The sequence below is a fragment of the Nannobrachium achirus genome, assembly GCF_963921795.1.
Source record: "Nannobrachium achirus genome assembly, chromosome: 5".
NCBI lineage: Eukaryota > Metazoa > Chordata > Actinopteri > Myctophiformes > Myctophidae > Nannobrachium > Nannobrachium achirus.
The window spans coordinates 15,213,024-15,233,115 of NC_137814.1; the positions used below are offsets into that span (position 1 = coordinate 15,213,024).

At 41.3% G+C, this 20,092-nt stretch overlaps 1 protein-coding gene across 1 annotated transcript in view; it reads right to left on the reverse strand.

The window, feature by feature from the left end:
* The window catches only part of astn1 (astrotactin 1), a gene marked incomplete at both ends in the record, with an annotated part of 673,839 nt that overhangs the window by 5,818 nt on the left and 647,929 nt on the right, over positions 1 to 20,092 (reverse strand). The gene's annotated exons all lie outside the window — the stretch shown is intronic.

A 20,092-nucleotide genomic window follows, 5' to 3' on the forward strand; every position in this document is an offset into this window, starting at 1 on the left:
TCACACTAATTGTATGGAAATGCATTTGATTGTTTATTGTTTGTTTTACTGTTTATAAGGCATTTCATTGAAATTTTACTTTTAGTAGGCTTGACTTAAAGGGGAAGACCACCCATTTTCAATATTGAACTATGTCATTAATATACCTTAGAGGAGTTGTGTGGAAAGAGAAAAAAAGTTCCCCCTCTTCTGTGTTGCCTAGAACTGGAGGATTGATTTTGGGGTTTGTATTGTAAATTACAACTTGATGACATCACACATTGTACTTTACAATACAAACCCCAAAATCAATCCTCCAGTTCTAGGCAACACAGAAGGGGGGGAACTTTTTTTTTATTACCACACAACTCCTCTAAGGTATATTAATGACATAGTTCAATATTGAAAATGGGTGGTCTTCCCCTTTAAGTGATGCATCTATTCTCTCCACAAATGAAGGCCTCAAAAACGTTTTTTGGAGTAATAAGCTAATCTGCATTATCAGATCTACCAGGCTATTTTTGCTACTTGTCAACACACCGCGACGTGAGGCGTTGTGAGCTTGTAGATCGTCTATTTTCCAAAGATTTTTATACAATTGTGATAACTTGAAATCATACATTCTGCACAATGAGTACTTTTGGAACTTTAAGAACATTTTGACCGATACTTTTGTACTTTTACTCAAGTATTTTTTTCATACAGGACTTCTACTTGTAACAAAGTACATCTACATTGCAGTAAGTAAAGCATATAAGTAGCCTACTTTTTCTACCACTGGTCACCACAAGACAAGTTATTACAATGGTTTAGACCCAGGCAGTTGTAGTTGAGTGGTTAGTGTGCCTGCCTAGCAGTCCAGAGCCCTCCAGAGTACTCGCAGGTACGATTCCTGCCCATGTCACATGTCTGCTGAAGTGTCCCTGAGCAAGACTTTTAAACCCCCAATAAAGAAACAATCTGTATAGAAACAATACTAATTCTTTATTTTTGTTTAAATTGTGTCTGTTTTGCAATCATCATAGGGATATACAAAATAGCCATAAAGTGATTACTAACTTCTAATTGTTGAATGGAAGATTTTATTGTTGTTGTTTTTTTAGTTTTTTTTTCTGTCCTGGGGACAGACCTGATTTTCATTACACCTTGGCACTAAGGTACATAATACATTATTATTATAATGTTTTTTTTATTTTTTATTAGAGAAATAATGCAAAGTTCTTCGAATGACCACAACTCCCCCAAGTCCCAACCCCCCATGTGAGACAGTTTAGCAAATAAACTCACAGAGAGAGTCAGACACACACAGTGGGGGGTTGGGGGTTGGGGGGTTGGGGGTTTGGGAGTACACAGGTACGAATTCTGGCCAGGCCACCTACTTGCTGAAGTGTCCCTGAGCAAGACTTTTAAATCCCTAATAAAGAAACAATCTCTTTTGAAATAATCCTAATGACTTATTTTATTATTGTCTCTTCTGCAATCATCATAGGGATATACAAAATAGCCGTAAAGTGATTACTAACTTCTTATTGTTGAATGGAAGATTTTATTGTATTGTGTGACTAACAAGTATATCCTGGCCTAGACAGCTGTAGCTTAGTGGTTATTGAGAATGGCTGGAGCGCTGAAGCTCCTGTTTGTCCCAGGTACGATTCCTGGCCATGCCAGCTAGGAATTGATGTGTCCCTGAGCAAGACTTTTAACCCCTTATCGCTCCCTATGCCCCTGCTACAGAGAATTGGTGTTGTTGTGCATTATAATAATTATATTTTCACACTAATTGTATGGAAATGCATTTGATTGTTTATTGTTTGTTTTACTGTTTATAAGGCATTTCATTGAAATGTTACTTTTAGTAGGCTTGACTTAAGTGATGCATCTATTCTCTCCATAAATGAAGGCCTCAAAGAAGTTTTTTTGAGTAATAAGCTAATCTGCATTTTAGTCAACAAACTGTGTTGAATTTACAGATTGCTACTTCAACAGAGGTCACACAACAACTAGCCTCTAGGCTCTCTAGAGAAAACAGACTTTGCACCCACTGCGCACAAAAACACTGATTAAATAAAATGAGTCAGGATGAGCTGTGAACTGTAAAAGGTATTACCACATCATGTGTCTGGAGTTGGTAGTGAGAGCGCATATTTCTGTCTATATAAGATCAGCCTGTAGAATATTACCGACTTCCATGTTTTACATCTCTGTAAAAGTTTTGCAGGAATGTCATTATATTATTTTATATTATATTGTGAAACAGTTAAATGAACACAGGGGATACATGTACTAACTCAGGACGCTCAGAGTCAATGATATGCTAAATTACTGGTTTAACACTGTGCTTTTGTTAGCCTCATGGCCACAGACTTTAGGCCATTACAATAGACTCTTGACCGGGAGTGTCAAATGTCAGAGACTTGCACCGGAAACCAGTAACTCTACTATAGTTGATCCATTTGATAATATCTGTTAGGCTACACTCAGATACATTAAAAGATTATTTTATTGTGTAGCCCAGGAGTTTTGTGCCCCCCTCCCCAACACACACACACACACACACACACACACACACACACACACACACACACACACACACACACACACACACACACACACACACACACACACACACACACACACACACACACACACACACACACACACACACAAACCAACCAATCAACCAAGATCCCGCTCAAACTAAGGGTCAAATTTGTATACCCTTCACCACCAGTGGTGTAGAAAGTAGGCCTATACAAATCTTTTACTTTTACTTTTCAAATCTTTTAGTTTGAAAGTGTGGCTTGGCATCTGAGTGACAAAGTCAGTCAATTTCATTCTGTAGAGCTAGTCTAGTGGATAGTGTCATGGACTAACATTAGGTAGAACAGAGTTCAATTCCCAGTTGTGTAATCTATTTTTCAAGAACTTCATAAGACTAAGAATGTTTGTTTAATATGATGAAAATAGTAGTTTATACCCTTTTGTGTCAATGGTTGGTGGTTCGATTCTTGCATTTTTTAGGTATTTGTACTTTTACTTGAGTATTTCCAATTTCCAATACTTTTACTGTCTGTTTTCTGCAAAGAGCTGGGTTTTTTTCCCCTTCTTTTATGATTGGCAGAAATGTAGCAACAATATAGCCTCCATTTATCACATAAACACCATTTGATTTTTAAAACTATTTATATGAGATACTTTAATGGAAATAAGCTTAGTCTTTTCATGGATCTCCTTTTAGTAGACCTTGTACCAGTGAACTGTACCGTCATGAAACTGTACCTTTTCCTATGCAAACTTCTAATAAAGTCTTCAATCAATCAAAAAACTTTCATTAAGAATTCTACATCTGTTTCACAACTATTCAGACTGTCACTGTAGCAGGCTAACTACAGTCTAGCCAGTACGACACACTTCTGCATTAGGTCCAGTGTGGTCTAGGGGGCTGTTAGACAGGCTTGTAAGCCAGAGGACTGGGGTTCGATTCCTGCATGTTCCATTGAAATGGCATTGTTTGTGATGGATTTCAAATCATCTAACATTGGTTAGTGTAAGAAACATAGTTGTTTTTTAAAGTAGCAATCTTTAAAAAAGAAAATACTCACAATTACATAGGGATATATAAAAATGCCTAATGGTGATAATCAACTGGACTGGAGGATTTTATTGAATTATTTTATGTATCCTTTATTTTTCCTGGCCTGGAGACTTTGAAATTAGAATAGTTCATTTGTCTAAAACTCAAGCTTTGTTGTCCATGTTTAAAGTCACCCCTCCCCTGGATTCCAAAGTTTAGTAATACAAATAACTTTATAACACAATTGCCAAAAAGTCATTGCTGTTGACTGAAAACTTGTTTCTGTCTCAAACTATATCTGACACTTTTGTTCAATTCAGTTACAAGACCATCCATTTTTAGCTGGGTCCCCCCCCCCCCCCCCCTTTCTTTTAAGCTTGGAAAAAAAATGTAGCAAAATATAGCCTCCATTTATCACTTCAACACTTTTTGAATTTGGTTCTGCATAAAGGCTCAGATGCAGTAGCATACTTAAAGTTGAATCTTCATCATGAACTCAAAAGAATACACCTTCTACTTGACCATTGATTGACCAATTTGCAGGTACTTCAGTGCATAAAGTCTCAGCGCATTGGGGGCAGAGGCCTGAGATCTGACTGTCTATCACACTTTGTGAAATGGCTCCCCACACCCTCCCCAAGTGATGGGGACATCACCCCTCCCCCTCGGCAGCCGCTGTGAGCTTGTAGATCGGCTGTTTTCTGCAAAGAGCTGGGGTTTTTTCCCCTTCTTTTATGATTGGCAGAAATGTAGCAACAATATAGCCTCCATTTATCACATAAACACCATTTGATTTTTAAAACTATTTATATGAGATACTTTAATGGAAATAAGCTTAGTCTTTTCATGGATCTCCTTTTAGTAGACCTTGTACCAGTGAACTGTACCGTCATGAAACTGTACCTTTTCCTATTCAAACTTCTAATAAAGTCTTCAATCAATCAAAAAACTATCATTAAGAACTCTACATCTGTTTCTCAACTATTCAGACTGTCACTGTAGCAGGCTAACTACAGTCTAGCCAGTACGACACACTTCTGCATTAGGTCCAGTGTGGTCTAGGGGGCTGTTAGACAGGCTTGTAAGCCAGAGGACAAGGGTTCGATTCCTGCATGTTCCATTGAAATGGCATTGTTTGTAATGGATTTCAAATCATTTAACATTGTTTAGTGTAAGAAACATAGTTGTTTTTTAAAGTAGCAATCTTTAAAAACGAAAATACTCACAATTACATAGGGATCTATAAAAATGCCTAAAGGTGATAATCAACTGGACTGGAGGATTTTATTGAATTATTTTATTTATCCTTTATTTTTCCTGGCCTGGAGACTTTGAAATTAGAATAGTTCATTTGTCTAATGTTGTTATATATGATAAACATTTGTTAATATAGCAATAATTGCTTTTTCAGTTCATTAGAACTCTGCATTTAAATTCACCCTTTCCCCTGGATTTAATACAATTGCCAACAAGTCATTGCTGTTGACTGAAAGCTCAAAATCTTCTCATTCTTGAAAATTAAATAAACTACCCAGTTAAGCAACAAACCTGTCTCATATGCCTTTGTCTGGGCATTAGTTGCTCTCTAACCCCACCTAGTGGTTGTGGCATGTAACAACGTGGTGCCTCAACTGATTTGGCTGCCATGGTGGTACCACATCAGTGCCACGACCAGCACTTTCAAGGTACAACCACTGTACTTCTATATTGATATATACTGTACTTCTATATTGTTATATACTGTACTTCTATATTGTTATATACTGTACTTCTATATTGATATATACTGTACTTCTATATTGATATATACTGTACTTCTATATTGTTATATACTGTACTTCTATATTGATATATACTGTACTTCTATATTGTTATATACTGTACTTCTATATTGTTATATACTGTACTTCTATATTATAATATACTGTACAGTAGCTGTAACATCCTTTACCGCACAGCTTCACTACATGACAGAAGGATCGGAAGTTAGACAAACATACTCATATGTTTTACTTAAAGGGGGCGTGACACGGCCAAAACAGCTAATTATGGCTATCAAATTAGCCAATTTTTTTAATGATGTCATGTACCCCCATGTTAAATGACCCAATCAAATTAATTTATTGTAGTTACTGTACTGAAAGTAGTACTTTCTGTACAGTAACCGAAATAAATTAATTTGATTGGGCTAATATGGGGGGAGGGGCGGAGTCGATTATCCATATCATTATCTTTTGAAACTGCCCCAAAAAAAGCTGTCCGAGGTGTCTTTCCGACTTTCTAAACCAACTTTAAAACTATCAGTTCTAGGGGTAAAAATGATATAGCATTCACTATAAAATCAATGGTTAGACCGAAAAAAAAATACATGTCTTCTTCAAAAAAGGTGTCAAAAAAGGTGTACGAGGGTCAACACGCTTCTCCCCGTCTATGCGACGGTTTTGTCGGCCATACCCTGCTGTCTCTTGCCCTAACCTGAGCACCCGGGACACCGGAGCAACCGTAGAACGAGGGACCAGCGATCTCCTCCTCCTCCTCCTCCTCCGCAGAGGAGGTCCGCGGCTCATACACTCTGTGTGTGTGTAGCCTGTGTGTGTGTGTGTGTGTGTGTGTGTGTGTGTGTGTGTACACACACAATAGCTCTCGCAAATAGCCGTGCGGTGCAGCACTAGCCACGCTACACGCTAACAACAAGGTTGTGCGCGGCACCGCACAACGGACGAAGTATACATTGCGCGGCACCGCACGACGGACGAAGTATACATTCACTACTAACTGATACGGCCCCGCCTCCTTTTCAGACTGTTTGAAGAAACACCACGTGACCTACTGTATCATAATGTTAATTTTCGGCCGGTGTCGCCACTCCTTTAAGTAAAAGTATCAATACTGCAATGTAGTTAATTAAAGTCCGGAAATGAAAATGTACTCGAGTAAAAGTACAAAAGTATTGGTATGAAAATGTACCTAAAGTACCAAAAGCAGAAAGCACTCATTATGCAGAATGTCCAATTTCACAAAGGTTTTCAAAATGTATAAAATGCATAACGATCTTTTGAAAATAGACGATCTACAAGCTCACAATGAGTGACACATTGTCAGCTTGTAGATCGTCTATTTTCAAGCGGCCGAAATGTGTATATGGCTGAAGAGGGTAATGTATGTTTTGTAATAATAATCCAAATCTACATAGTAGTAAACAGGGCAGGAATTTCAGGGAGGCCATTAAGGCCATGGCCGTCGTTACCCCTCAGTTTGGCCTTGTGCCCCTCAAAAAAATGGCATGCCCCGAGGCCACAGTGGCCTCTACCGCTTTCTCCTCTGTGTCTGTCTTGCCGACATGTAGACACCAGTGCCTTTGTTGAGTCCACATTTTTAAACCAATCCAGTATCTTTGATTGGCGCAGGGCTGAGCATGGATCAGATTGTAAATACCAATTTATTCACTTCACAGCAGATAGTCTACATATTACATTTAAAATCATCCTTAACCCTTAAATTGAATTAATTATTTCAATGGACCAATATCTTGTTTTATTTGATGGCCTTCCTGCCCTGGCATTTGTGCCCTCAAACAATGGACAACATCAAAGGCCAAGTGGCCTTGCCCCTAAAATGAAGAAATTCCAGGCCTGGTAGTAACTATATCTTTTCAAATAATTGCAGTGGAGTAAAAATACAATATTTGCCGCTGAGGAGTATACTGCCCTACAAAGGCAGAGTGCAGTAACTACGTTTTGGGACACACACAGTTATTTGACAAATTAGCCTTCTTGATATTGGGGGATGAACAATTACCTCAAGAACAGATGTACAATCAGTGTAATATCACTTTTATATCTTTATCTCATTTGGCTGATAAGCTGTAACACTTGTAAACCCATTTTTTGGTGAAATTCGAAAACGTAGTTACTGCACTCTGCCTTTGTAGGGCAGTATAGTCGCAGCCTGAAAAGGCTGAGAACCACTGCTCTAGGGCAGGGGTTCCCAAACTTTTTTTTTGGTCTCAGGACACCCCATAAATATTGTTTTAATCCGAGGCACCCCTACATTATAATTAAAAAAAAACTAGTGAAAACAGCAGATCTACAAGCACACAACGCCTCGCATCGCGAGGCGTTGTGTGCTTGTAGATCGGCTGTTTTCACTAGTTTTGTGCGAGAGTCTTGTATGATGAAGCAGGGCTTTGCTTTACCAAAAGACGTACACATTCGAAACTTGGAGATAAGAGGTTTCTACCCGACAGTAACGATATTTTAGTGATTATGTTGCGAGGAAAACATTGAGATAATAGCCATTTTGGTTAGAACTGACTGAAAATAACTTTGTACTTCAAGTTTAAAATGATACTAAATATTTTTTTAAGTGTCCAAATGAATTCCAAATACTATCAAATGATCTCGCGGCACCCCTGTACTGCCGTCGCGGCACCCCAGGGTGCCCCGTCACCCACTTTGAAAACCCCTGCTCTGCAGACTGGTCTTGTTCCTCCACAGCTTTCCCATCATAGAGCTCGCGGTTGAGGCAAGAACCTCAATTTCTAAGACATTGAAATAATTAATGTCTCCAAAGGATGTCGAAGGAAATACCTAATGGACAAAATATGAACTCATGTCTGGTGTGAGGTTGAATCTTGGTTATGGGGTGCAAATCAAACGTTGGATTATTTAGACTATCGACGGTGTATAAATCACACAGTGGCCTTGCCATTTCTTCAGGATTACCTCATTCTGTGACCGAACCTGAAACCGAGCTGGCCTGTTCCTGTCTAAAGGAGACAGCTGGGCAACAAGGAATTCACATTTATTCCTCCACTACTACCGAATTACATTCCAAATTCCACCCAAAACATACAGCGGTACCCAGGGGTGTCGCACCAAATTCTGGGTCCTGGGTACAAGGATTCATTGACTGGGAACACATTATCACGCATTATTTTGTGCTTTGACTATTGAAAAATAGCAGACAATACAAGCTGCGAGCTTGTAGGTCTGCTATTTTTGAAAATTCAAATTCTTCTAAGGTTTTTTGAAAAACCTGTTTCCCCATCTCGAAATATTTAGTTCCAGGGACCCCCCCCCAGAAGCAAAATTTGAGTTACAAATGTTCGCTTAAAAAATACATATATTCAAAGGTTTGCACACATTTTCAAGACTTTTAAAAAATAACAGATCTACAAGCTCGCTGCGCGGCACTCGCGCTGCCTGTGACCTTGTATATCTGCTATTTTTCAATAGCTAAAGTATAAAATAATTAAGGCCCCTCCACCTTGGGCCCTAGTAACTCAGTCCCACTCCCACCCCCCTTGTGACGCCCCTGCTACTACCGAAACATTCCGAATTCCACCCAAAACATACAGCGGTACCCTTTCCAGCCACCCGCCGGGTTTTCCTGCACTGCACGGAAGTCTAGACTGTTGGATGGAGAATGATGAAACTGAAGCATATTGAAAAATGGATGAACGGCCCCATATACTGTAGCTGCCAAGCCAGATTTGTCTTGTGGTGGAAAACAGGCTAATGGACGGCTGTAATGCCACTGAGAGGCAGGCAAAGGAGCTTCAATTCCTCAGACATGGCCTCAGCCTGTCGGCTAGCCAAACCAGACCAGCTGAACAATCACCTCTGTTGGTAGGCTGGTGCATATAAGGTACCGTACCATGAATGCAGCTACTAACAAAACATATTAATGACATAAACAACAAAGATGAAATCCTTTCTAGTCCCTGATTGTCTAAAGCTGGCAACGTGCAAAGAGGTCATTATTTCCCCATATCAATCATCAATTGATCCCCAAAAGGCCTACTGTAGTACATCAATGGAGGACAAAATCCTCACTTTTTTTTTTTATTGGCACACACCAATAAACAAACGTTATGTTGGATAACATTTTGTCCACAATAATTCCATGCTGTATTGATGTTGGTACCATATGAGATAGTCAGATAGATAACAGGCAAACGTTTTCAATCAATCAATCAATCAAACGTTGACCATATTAACAATTTGGTCGAAATGTATATAGGGGCTGAAGTGGTTAGTGTGTTTTGTAATAAAACTAAATAAATAAAACTAAAAGTAACTAGTAACTAAAGTAGTATAAATGTAGTGGAGTAAAGAGTACAAAATCGCCTCTGAAATGTACAGTAGTGGAGTAGAAGTAAATGTATTGAAACGTAAAAAGAAATCCTCAAAAGTGAACTTAAGTACAGTACAGATTTCCGGTCTAATATCCAAGAAAACAAGCTTTGATAACGGCCATATTTTACATATATTGGGCAGTTATTATTATTGGCATCGATCTCTGTTTTGCACACCGATGTCTGTATACGGAGACTCCGCAAATCAACACGTCTCTTTGGATTTTCCTGGCCTATAGGCAAGAATAGCAGCTCCAATATGTTGTATATAATACTGGGTTATTGTTGGAATCCCAGGGAATTTTGAATTTCATCCTGCACGCCGAGACGCTCAGCAAGACATCGTTCCGTTTGCAGAAAGAAGCCGGTCTCCGGGAGGCCTCTCTCAAACATCCACACTAAAACACGTCATCTGCCCTGGAAGCTGCAGAGAAGCACAACATGAGGGAACCTTGGTGACGTCACCCCGGTCACTTCGGTCAGCAGTTATTAGCAGCGTGTCGCGGTGCTAATAACATTGTTATTCTGAAATCTATCAGTGCGCCTAATGTTTGGCTGCACATTTTTAGAGGCTTGATGAAATATTGGTATCGATATTTGCTTTAAAACAAATACACCCCCCCCCCCCCCATGTAAAGTACAATGCTGTTGCTTGTCTCATGTATATCTCATGTCAGGGACAGAGACTGTTAGAGAGGCAGGGGCTGACATTTCTATGGGCCTTTTGGTGAAAATATTGAAAATAGCAGACCTCCAAGCTCAAGCTTGGAGGTCTATACGATTTTTGGTACTTGATACCACACTGAACTAAGCATAATCAAGTCAATACTGGAATTGTGGCGTAACAGCATAGATTTCTACACGGAATAAGATGCTGCATTCAAGTTTGGACAAGGCAATTCTCTTGAACGCTGCCTTCAGGTATGGCATGGAAATGGGGGCATTTGCAATTCTTTCACCATAGTGAAAACCACATGCATGGTCTGGAGAGGGCACTTTTTACTGACGAGTAAAAAGGGCAGGGGCTCAAGCCCCCTTTGATGTCTATGTGTGCACGTGCCTGTCTCATACTGTAGCACCGGAGTGGAAAAGGGTTTTCCAGGATACGATGTGTGGGCAAATAAGGATATCTGCAGTGCACACCTCTTTCACCGCTCCCACTCTATAGCCTCACTGAACGGAACTGGTACAGCAGCTGAATTCCACAGACACATTACATACTGCACAGACTCATTCACGCACGCACGCACGCACGCACGCACGCACGCACGCACACACACACACACAAGATGCATTCATATTGACACACATGTACACACACGCGTGCATGCATGCACACACGCACGCAGGCACGCACGCACGCACACACACACACACACACACACACACACACACACACACACACACACACACACACACACACACACACACACACACACACACACACACACACACACACACACACACACACACACACGCGCGCGGTTTAGAGCGGTGTTTCTCAAGAATAGCAGATCTACAAGCTCACAGTGCTTCACTTCGTGCCGCGCTGCGAACTCGCACGTCTATGTTTGAACACGTTTTGAAAAATCTTTAAAGTGTGTGCGTGCGTGCGTGCGTGCGTGCGTGTGTGTATGTTTTGTTTTTAGTTTTTTACACAAAATGTTCTCTTCTGGGGGGTCTATTCTAACTATTCAGAGGGCATTTGTAGAATCAGCATGCGGTCTTAATGGGTTAATATGAATTGGTCCATCTGTCCAATAAGGCAGCGGTTCTCAACCTGTGGGTCGGGACGCCCAGGGGGGTCCCCACATTATTTTGGGGAGTCCTCAGATGATTAAATTAATGTGCAACTTTGATTTCTCTCTCAACAGTAAACCAACATTTCTAAAGTGACAATTTAAGGACTTTTTAACACCTCTAAAATGACAAATTAAACATTGTCCAAATCGACAAATAATGGAGGCAGAAATTGTGAAAATAGCCGATCTGCATGCTCACAGCGCCTCGTTGTGAGCATGTAGATCTGCTCTTTTCACAATAGAACCGCGTTATACAAAATGCAATGCCTCAACTCTTAGTGCTCGTCAGGATGGGGGGGGGGGGGGGGGGGGGGGGTCCCCATGTAAAATATGATTAGTTTGGGGGTCGTGGCCTGAAAAGTTTGAGTAAACACTGCAATAAGGGAACCCAACCCAGAGTGCTGCAAACGGAACTACAAATCTCTCTCACTTACAGCAAGATGAATGCCTTTAACCTTTGCTCGCTGAGGACCAAGTACTTTCATAACTCCACCGTACATAGGATTTACTGCAGTCTTTTTATATGAGTATTTTCTTCCTCTTTTTCTTCTCTTTTTTTACTTCATCCTGTCTGACTTCTATCCAATCTGACAAAAACTAATAAATCACTACCGCAGGAAGAGCCAATCCTCCTTTAAATAAAAGAAAACACTGTGTGTGTGTGTGTGTGTGTGTGTGTGTGTGTGTGTGTGCGTGCGTCTGTGTGTGCGCGCGTGTGTGTGTGTGGGTGGGTGGGTGTGTGTGTATATTTGCAGCGTGTATTTTTATCCTTCTTCCGACAAAAGAATAATAAAAAATATATCCCAGAGCAAAGCAAACAGTCTGGGGGGAGATTATGATTTCCTGACAGAAACTCCAACCACAACAACACTTATCATCGCAGGCAATCGTCTGATTAGGGAACGCGTCTCTCTCGTAAGAGAAAAAGATTAAAAAAAATGTAATTGATAGAAGATATTAGAACACGTGTCGGTCGGTTCACCAGAGGGCAAAGAGTCCAACCAAGGACATGGTTTGGACTGAAACATCGGAGGTTGAGGATTGATTCTTTTTTCGATCTTTTTTTTTTTTTTTGCTCCCGGTGCCAAAACATCTAACATTTCTAAGTCAACAGCCAAGCATGCATGCATGCCTGCTATAATGGGCAGTCCCCTGGCGATGACAAGGCCTGGGCCTTTAGCGTGGAGAAAGTGTCAGGCGTTGGAGAGACGGAGCTTTTCGGTGCGTTTATGTTTTTAGTTAAAACATCACGCGATGTTGCATGAAAAAGGGCAACAAAAAATGTCCCGCCGTTGCATGCCAACAGGTCTCGTCAGTGAGATACGATACGTTTGCAAAAACGGAAGGTCAGAGTCCCCCCCCCCCCCCGCCACAAGAAAGATAAAGCCACATTGCTTCATTCATTGGTTTCCAGATATTGTTTACTTGGCCAGGATGAGTTTACATTGAACCATGGCCCGTGTAGGGCGCTTATTATGTCTATTTTGATTAGTTCATGAAAATCAAGTTGAACCACTTAAAACCTATGTACTTCTCTTCCCCCCAGGGGTCTGTAGTACTTGTTCCCTTCCTTTTTCCCCATCTAAGGCAAATCTGTTCTGTAAAAAAAAGAAAAGAAGCATTGACACGTTGTGAGCTCGTTGAAATCGTGTAGTCTTCATGTGGTTAAAAGTGGTTTTCATTTTTTTTTTCGTGGCAGGTTTGGATAACTCCATAACACATCTCTCACTTTAAACAAGTGCGTGAAATTGTTGTTTTAAAATATTTTACAGTTAGAAAAAAGATTATTTTAATGAATTATAGATAAGAGTCTGATGCCTGATGCGCTGTGAGCTTGGAGATCTGCAATTAGGCTTATGGTTAAAAATAAAAAGAAAATGGCATCCATGAAATCAATGTCATCAATGTTGATGCCCTCACAAGTGTAGTAATACAAATGTGTGTGTGCGTGAGTGTGAGTGTGTGTGTGCGTCTTTGTGTATGCGTGAGAGCATACACTGTATGGTATTTGCGTGCAGGGGCATTGTTTGCGTGTGAGCAACAGCCGACCCCGTCTCTGGCTCTGTTGTTTGGATCCGATGTCACCAGATCCATGTTTAGGTTGGACATGTTGCTGTGCTGTATATTCCTTCACCACACTCCAAAGAGACAGTGGTGGGAAGAAAAGTCACCCACACTTAAGTAAAACTATCAATACTGCGATGTAGACATACTCTGAGAGTCCGGTATTCCAAAATATACTTAGGTAAGAGTACAAAAGTATTGGCGTCCTATAATGTACTTAAAGCACCAAAAGTAAAAGTATTCATAATGAAGAATGTCCCATTTCAAGTTTTCAAATGTATAAAAACCTTTTGAAAATAGCGGATCTATCTAAATGTAGATCGTAACTAGTAACTAATAACTAAAGTTACTAGTAAGACGCCTCATGGCGACCTCATGGCGACCTTGCGAGGTCGCGCCATGTCTTGGCCGCCTGTCCAGTGATGTATATCGGACCAGTTACCCATATGGAGATCCATGTACTGTAAATGGAGATATGCTGTGAGACCCCAAACATGCTTAATCAGTTATTATTGAAAATCCTATGACATCTATCACATTGGACAGCATATGTACAATCCCTATCATGCCCATACATGGAGATCCCTGTCTGAACCAGCCGCACAGATATGGACTGTCTTCCTCCATATATGGGCATTCCCATGAGGTCTTGTTAGATATGGGCTTAATATTGATGACATCAGGGATCTCCATCCATATACTGTATGGGCATGAAAGGATTTTGTTAGAGTGGTTCCCATGACATCACAACATACCACAATCCATCTTATGCCCATACGTGGAGATCCCACACCACTGTGATGTCACCTGTTTATGCCCATATGGAGATCCCTGCTCTGAGTATCTGACATCACTGTGATGTCACCTATGATGTCACAGTGATGTGTCAGGGGAACCCGTACAGTGTCAGGCGTTATCCCTGCTCTGAGCCTGGACCTTTTTATATTTAAAGACAAATTTAAAACATGTTTTTTTTTAAAATAAAGACAAAATATATAAAAACAAAACAATTTTGGGGACCCCCTGCAGTATCCCCGCGGACCCCCTAGGGGTCTCGGACCCCCTGTTGAAGACCCCTGCACTGGACTATGTCAAATGTCTCAATGGGCACATTTTTATGTAAAACGCAGTCTGTTAACTTCTGTCCGGTTTTCACATCCTCCTCACCAAAGAATGATAGGATTGAGGTAAAACATTGGCAAAGTTGCCACACAATACCCCTTTTGTCTGGTCTGTATCCTTATATGACCACAGTTTTAGTTTTTTATAGGCAGCAATGAATGAGTTGAAAATGTTACAAAAAAAAGTCTCTCTGTCCTTAAAAGTACAGTTAACTCAGCCGTGTGTTCCACGGTAAAGCCAATAAACTGGGATGATCTTGATGCTTTGGGATCTTAGCAACTTATGGGGTACCGGGGCCAACATTAATATATGATCTTAATCTTGAAACGTCAAAACGTTTGGAAAGACCAAAACGGTTTGCTTTGCTAACAATTCTTAGATCTGTGGGTATTTTTAGGACTGGCGTTGTACCAAAACGCATCTGCTGCGGTTGTATGGTTCCCAGTGGTCTAATATAACGTCATCAACGGAACGCCTGCAGACGACGGCGAGGGAAGCTGTCAGCGGCACTCGGACGATGTAATGACGACGCCGGTGTTGTGAGCTGTGGTGGGGAAAAAAGTAGTTTCTTTTTATTCTTGAATTCTTGAGTAAAAGTACAAAAGTATTGGTGTCAAAATATACTCATTCAGGCCTAGAATTATTTTATGCTTTAATAGTAGATAATAAAAGCTTACAGCGCGGCACCGAGTGCCGTGCTGTGAGCTTGAAGATCTGCTATTAAAAAAAAAAGAAATTCATGATTATTGTTTGAATAGATGGAAGGATTATATCTCCAAACTGGCCTGGGAAGGCCTCGGTATATTAAATGGTAAATGGTGCATTTATATAGCGCTTTTATCCAAAGCGCTTTACAGAGATTGTGCATTACATTCACCCATTCACGCACACATTCATACATCGGTGGCGGAGGAAACCATGCAAGGCACCAACCTGCTCACCAGGAGCAATGTGGGGTTCAGAGTCTTGCCAGAACCTTCGACATTAACTCAGGGGGAGCCCGGATTCGAACTGGGAACCCTTCGGGAACCCTTCGTGCTCTAATAATGGTTTCTCTACCCCTGAGCTATGCCGCCCCACCCAGAGGGAGTGGAGGAAATGGCTCATAAGGAACTCTGGAAATTTCAGTTGGAACTGTTACCCCCGCGACCCGATTCCGGATAAGCCGTTGAAAATGGATGGATGGATGGATGGATCTTTTTAAAACCGAACACTTATATATAATATTTGCTTCTGGGTGGTCCCTGGAACAACATATTTTGAAATGGAAGGTCCGCGGCCAAATACATGTAATTTTGGGGGTCCTTGACATGAAAAAGTTTGAGAACCACTGATTTAGAAGACTAGCACAAATGTTGACGATTTTTCAAAAATAACATCACAAGAGGGGGGAGGGGGGGGGGGGGGGGGGAGTGGGACTGAGTTACTAGGGCCCAAGGTGGAGGGACCTTAATTATTTTATACTTAAAACTCAAATTTTGCTTCTGGGGTGTCCCTGGAACTAAATATTTTTAGATGGGGGTCCGTGGCCAAATACATATCATTTTGGGGGTCCTTCACATGAAAAGGTTTGAGCACCACTGACATAGAAACATAGGTTTTTCAAAAAAACCTTAGAAGGATTTCAAATATTCAAAGACTTTTCAAGATTTTTCAAAAATAGCTCTACAAAATCGCCTGCTATTTTTCAATAGTTAAAGCACAAAATAGCGCGTAATAATGCATTCCCAGTCTAAATGGGTTAAACCCCCTCCCCCTATGAAGAACATTCACGGGGGGCCCGCAGTGAATCCTTGTACCCAGGGCCCAGAATTTGGTACGACACCCCTGATGGAGATGCAAGGTTTCTACCAGCCAGCAATGATGTATAGTGTCTAATTCACATCTAATATTCAGCACCAACAGACCCATTGAAAGACTAACATTCATTTGATGACTTGGCGTGAAACAAAACCAGTGTTTATGCTGTGCTTATGGGCTCATTTCACTGCTGTAAGGCAGGAAAACGTATCTCCATGTCAAAGTTTTATGGTTTTTCTTTCATAAACGAATGTGCAAAAGTAGTGAAAATAGCATACTGGCTACAAGCTGACAATGCATCACATTGCGACGCGTTGCAAGCTTGCAGACCGGCTGTTTTCACTGCTTTTAAATGTTTTTCTTTACGTAAGATAATAAAAAAAAGCCAAGGGAACTCCGTTTTGGAACATACAAGGTTTCCTGACATACGACTGCCATTTATACTTCGTCACTCGAAGAAAATAACTAACGAGAGCCACGGTCGCGGCAACGCAGTGTAAATAAATTAGCCTCGACTTTCACCTCAAATGCACTCTCTCTGCGGCTTCTCCTCGCATTAATCATCCCACCCTGCGGCTAAATTGGGCGAACTGTTTATGTCACGTTAATGTATGTTTTAAAGTTTATTCTGGGGGCATTTTTCATGCTTTATATCCAGATAGGACAGTGAATAAGGGAGCCAGGAAAGGTGTGGTGGCGTGAGGGAGGGAGGGAGGGAGGGAGGGAGGGAGGGATGGATGTGGTGTGAAGCATAAAAAAAGTGCCCCGGGTCAGATTCGAACCCGCGGGGTCAGCTGAGAGTATTAAAGGAGTAGTTCACCCCCCAAAATACTTTTTTTTTATTGATTAGTCACGCCATGGAGAGTAGAGTTAAATAATATTTTTTGGTTTTTGTCACATTCCTAAGACAAAAATTTGATTCGAGTACATTTACCCCCATTGATTCCGGATGGGGACCCGTTTCGAAACGGGTCCCCATCCGGAACAAATGGGGGTAAATTTATTGTTATCACATTTTTGTCTTAGGAATGCGACAAAAAACCAAAAATATTATTGAACTCTACTCTCCATGGTGTGACTAATCAATAGAAAAAAAGTCATTTTGGGGGTGAACTACTCCTTTAAGCGTTCATTCATGTGGTGTGTGTGTGTGTGTGTGTGTGTGTGTGTGTGTGTGTGTGTGTGTGTGTGTGTGTGTGTGCGCGTGCGTGCGTGTGTGTGTGTGTGTGTGCGTGTGTGTGTGAGTGCACTCTCACTCGCTGAGCCACCGGGGCGCCCCGCGCAAGTGTGTTTTAAGTCATTTAGATCTACAAGCTTGTAGATCTGATATTTTTGAAAAATCATGCAAATGTGTGCAGGTCTTTGAACATTTTGACCCGCATCCATAAGTCCTAAATCCTTCTAAGTTAAAAAAAATTACATGTATTTGGCCACGGACCCCCATCTCAAAATATGTTGTTCCAGGGACCCCATCCAGAATCACATATTTGAGTTACAAATGTTCATGATTTTTCAAAAATAGCAGATCTAGAAGCTCGCAGCTTGTATATCTGCTATTTTTCAATAGTTAAAGTATTAAATAATTCTAGGCCTAAATGGCTTAATGGCACACTTCAGAAGCAGCAACCCCCCTCCCCCCCTTCAAATTACATCAACAGTTTCCAACATGGTCACGATTAAAAACAACCTTTCATTTAGGGTGGGCAGGGGAGAGAGAGAGAGAGAGAGAGAGAGCGCGTGAGTGTGTGTGTGTGTGTGTGTGTGTGTGTGTGTGTGTGTGTGTGTGTGTGTGTGTGTGTGTGTGTGTGTGTGTGTGTGTGTGGAGGGGGGGGGGGGGGCTAGAAGGCGATTTAAAGGGGGCCTAGTTGGTCTAATCAGTTTCACCTGCTGCAGTGAAAGCCATATCCACCGCAGAACCGTGGTAGACGTTTTATATCGGAACACATGGCTCTGTTTATGAAACATTAAGCTACAATTTTACATTACTTACTATGCTGTTTATGATTACGCACTTATCGTCGTTGTCGGGTGGAAACCTTGTATGTCCAAAGCCGTTCGTTTTGCATTTATCATTTTAGAAATTAGTTGATCTACAAGCACACAATGCCTCGCATCGCGAGGCCTTGTATGCTTGTAGATCGGCTGTTTTCACTACTTTTGTGCGACAGCCTTGTATGACGAAGCGGGGCTTTACTTTGCGAAAGAACGTACACATTTGAAACGTGGAGGGGGGGGGGGGGGGGTCATTAAATGGACCCGTGGATGTCGCGGAGGTGCAGCGGCGCTCCCACTCCCACCAATCAGTCGGCATGCATTCCCCCCCCCCTCCCTCTCCCCCCTCCCCCATAACTCGGGGCCGAAAGGCACACGTGTGCTGCTCTGCGTTGCCATGTCTGCTTATCATATAAGTGACTTCATGTGGGCTTGTTTAGCATTAGTATTAAAGTTGTTAAAAAATGGTGTTTGTCCATATCAGGGGTCTTCAACGTTTTCAGGCCAAGGACCCTTTAGTTGAAAAAGCAATGAAGCAGGGACCCCCCCCCCAACCTTTTCATAGATTTTATTATAGTATATAGTTTCATTGTTTGACAGCACAATCATCATTGTATGGATTCACGTCAATGTGTGTTTTCAGATATTTAACCACTTGAACCGTCAATACTTAAAGGGGTACTGTCACCTAAAGGGGCAGATTACACTGTGACATGAGCTTCTCTGAAAACGGTCTGAAACAGTCAGTCATGTCACATTGTAATCTGCCCCTCGCCCCCCAACAACAGCTGACCAGTACAGTAAGTAGTCATACAGTCAGGCTATACAGACAATTAATTTGATTCATCCCCACAATGACATCATAAAAATATTATATTAATATATAATAAATAATATATTGTTTTTTAAGATGATTCTTAAAGTGACAGTAACCCTTTAGTTGACAGGCCCCCTTTAACTTGACATTTCACTCTGCACTTAGTCTGCTCTTTTTCAGTAATGGGATCCATCTTTTTGGTGGATAGATGTTGAGCTGGTCATGTATTTATGTATACCAGTGGCTGAGGGGGAACGGTATTTCATATCCTTGCTGTCCAGCAGAAACCTATTATCTCCATATATATTCTTTTGTATTATTAATTCCATACTTGACCATAGCCTGCTACAGCGTCACACGAAAGCATCAAAAGCAGCAGTTCTACGAGCTGTGAGCTTGTAGATCGTTTTTTCCATTCATTTTCAAGGCGGCTCAACAGTGCCACTTGGTCACCCAGCGGTATTGCAGCTGTTGAGGCCGTCCGCATACATACATATCCGCACTCATACGGACAGACATATATACCTACACACTCGGTCAAATGGTGGAGTGGTTGGCACCGCTCAAATAAAAAATGGAGATAGCTAGTTTCTGCCCGACAGGCAGCGACGATAGTGAGAATTTTAGAAATGTCATTGTTACACTGAGTCATAATGCACTTTTCATACATAATAATGCAGCTCAAAGTGCTGCTGTACAGTTGTCCTCAAAGTGGGCTCCAGGGATTCCATATGGACATGGATACATGTCTTGTAACTTTGCGAGTGTACAAATGTGTGCCACTCTGAGAGTCCCCTAGGGGG